At 34.9% G+C, this 3,148-nt stretch overlaps 1 long non-coding RNA gene across 1 annotated transcript; it reads left to right on the top strand.

The window, feature by feature from the left end:
- The first annotated feature begins 1,762 nt into the window (after window positions 1-1,762).
- Window positions 1,763-2,942, top strand: LOC147487740 (uncharacterized). Its single transcript, XR_015203311.1, has 4 exons — window positions 1,763-1,890; window positions 2,016-2,187; window positions 2,281-2,351; window positions 2,853-2,942. It is a non-coding gene; the product is annotated as an uncharacterized LOC147487740 (long non-coding RNA).
- Window positions 2,943-3,148: the final 206 nt, after the last annotated feature.

The raw sequence follows: 3,148 nt of genomic DNA, 5'->3' as shown, positions 1-3,148 counted from the left end.
CATTGTTATATGTTTATTTTAGATGATTGATTATTATGCATATATTAGCTTAGGGTTCTGACTGGGTTATTCTTATGTATTTGCTAGTGAGATGTATAGATAGTTGAGACATGAATGAGAAAACAATAGTTTTATTTCTTAGTCGTTGTAGTATAGATGAAGTTTGTGAGTACCTTCACTGAAAAACTCTCACGAGGCTATAACTCGTCCACTAGGGAATTCCTAGTGGTTTAAGGCCTTGTTGCATATGGTCAATGCAATCGCACTCAGTGAAAATGAGAGTAGTTAGAACTCCATTTTTGGTCACTTATTCTAATTTCTCATCTTTGCTTGAGGACAAGCAAAATGTTTGTTTGGGGTGGTTTGATAAGAGCCCAAAACTGTAGTTTTAACCCCTTAATAATCATACTGTTAGACCAATTATGTGAATAATAAGTAAGAGTTAATACTGATTACGTGTTTTATGCATTTCGGGCTTCAAAGTCCATTATGTGCGTAACTGTGCCACTTTAGCGAGATAAAGAAGCAAAAATAGTCGTGAGAACTTCCGAATGCCATATCATTGGACTCAGACCTTGGAATTGGGCCTACCTTATGTCAAAACGACCGGCTCGGAAAGAGCTTTCCAATGGTCCAAGACTTGACCCAATCAGAGGAGCAAAAGTGGACGAAAAGTCTGTTGAAGCGAACTGCAGCTGAAGAGGTCTTTTTGGACCGAAAGAATTGGGTTTTGGGCCTGATTCTCTGGCCCAAAACATGGCTCCAAGCCCATGCACGATTTTTGGATCTGGATGTATAAAAACAAAAGCTTCATTCTTTGTTAATGGTAGCTAGTGAGACCTAAATTAATATATAGAATTCTAGATCTAGTTTTATTAATAGATTAAGTTTTAGTTCCATTTCAATTCCTGTTTTAGATTAAATCTTTGAATGATTGTTCTTGATTGATTAGATTAATAAAATAGTTAGTTGTCAATTTCGAATTTCGTCATTTCTATTCTAGACCTAAATTAAATTCTTGTTATTATTCCATTCCAGCCATTAAATTAGATTCATTATTGTTAACTAAGTAAATCTCAATTTCTTACATTATGTTTAGTTTAGATTCAATGGGAAATGTTGGTTTGATGACTCAAGGCTAAACCTCCATTAGAGGGGTTGATGAAGCCTTGATGAAAACTTAGTGGTTAGTATAGAATTTGGTAGTAGAATCTATTCCACTCTAGAAGGTCGTGTTTAAGCCATGAGAATGGGTGGACGACCTCACATGCTAGTTAGTATCCGGTAGGAATGCCATGAACACTAGGGATTAGACTCGAAATTCTTGCCGTTAAAACGTAAGAATCGAGATACGACAATCTATACTAGGTTATTAAGTTGGATTCGAGGTGGATTTAATTCCCCTCTATTTCTTTATCTAGAGTCAAACAATCGTATTTCTGTAGCTTCGTAGATTATCTTTAGTTTATATTTTATCTTGTTATTTATTATATCTAGTTATTTAAAATAACGCGTCTTGTTAGCATAACATTTCGTAAAGCTCTCATTGACTTAAGACTGATTTCTTAGACTTAGAAAACAATCCATGCTAGGGAACTAGGAGTGGAACGAACTTCCTACTCCACTTAGTGCAATTTGCATCGAGAGTAGAAGATTTGATAATAGACACGAAAGTTAGTTTAGTTTACTTACGTTGTGAATTCATCGTTCATTTCGTAGGTAAACTATATCATTTTGACAGTTATCACTTGTGCTGCGATCTGCAGATTGCTCTGTGCCATACCCTTATATGTAATGTACTTCTGTCAGCTATTGGTTGTTGGCTATTGGCTGGACTCTTCATTTATTCCTATACCTACTATTATGAACAAAATGGTAGCATACTAGCAGGTAGTCCTTGGATTGTCGTACTGTTTAATATTATCTCAATCACTCAATGTTTAAATGTGAACAGTCTAAAACATGTCCTTTCTAATCAACTCATTATGGTAACTGTTTTTTTTTCCTCGATATAGAGGAGCAATTGGTCTATTTGATGTGAAGTGGAGACAAAGTTGTAGGTTGAGGTTCAAATATATTAGATGAGTAATGCTAAGGATAGCCTCTTCAACTCGAGGCTTGGAGCTACCTTATTGAAATACACTATTATTGGTGATTCCAGGAAAGAGAGCTACTAAATTTCAAAGGGTAACATAGTAAATTATCAAACCTGTTGTGTTTTTCTTTTTATTTCAGTTCAAGGTTGGATTTTGTGCTGAAATTTGATGTTGTATGATGTAGGTTCCACTTAAAACTCTTCCTATTGGCGACAACTGTAGAGTGAATGATCAAGGTTTGAAGATGCAACATGGGTCTCTCTCTCTCTCTCTCTCTCTCTCTCTCTCTCTCTCTCTCTATATATCTCTCTCTATATATATATATATATATATATATATATATATATATATATATATACACACACACACACACACACACACACACACACACACACACACACACATATATATATATAACAAGGAAAGTCGCTAGGAGCTTATTGAATGAATGTTACATGTTTTGTATGACTTATGAGAAGTTATGTTTGAAGGTAAAAAGTGGTATGTTCTAAATATACAATGAGTCATTGATATAGGAATCTATTTGCTTTTGTGTCCTTCTCTCCTGATTTGTTTATAAAGTGGCTTGAGAACTAGGGTGTGTTTGATTGCATGAGGGAATTTGCACTATTGAATCCGACATTTTAGTGCAATTCTCAAGAGATAGGAATCATATATAGGTAGGTATGGGAAACGTTGGGCAAGTTCTTTCTTAGCTTGATAGATCATTTTGTTGTCGTTTGGTGTATTGTGTAGGGTATCGATTTTATGAAGAGAAAAACAAGAAGGCCAAAAAAATTGCTTCCTAATCTGATGAGTCATGCTCACCTCAAGCTCCTTGTCAAGGTAAAACTTAAGCCCCACTCTCCATTTTCTCAATTTTCAATTCGTCAAGTTACTACAAGGTTTTATTTTTATGCACCGATTTTATGTAATCATTGTTTATGTTGTCAAGATATGGGAGTAGACAACAAATGCTCTATCTTCAGGGGAGGGTGGTGGTGGTCAAGTATTTAATTAATTGCATGAATTTAATTAGTATGATTATTTTT

This window comes from Coptis chinensis, chromosome 7, assembly GCF_015680905.1.
Source record: "Coptis chinensis isolate HL-2020 chromosome 7, ASM1568090v1, whole genome shotgun sequence".
In the NCBI taxonomy this organism is placed as follows: domain Eukaryota; kingdom Viridiplantae; phylum Streptophyta; class Magnoliopsida; order Ranunculales; family Ranunculaceae; genus Coptis; species Coptis chinensis.
This window is presented reverse-complemented; position numbering and strand designations above follow the sequence as displayed.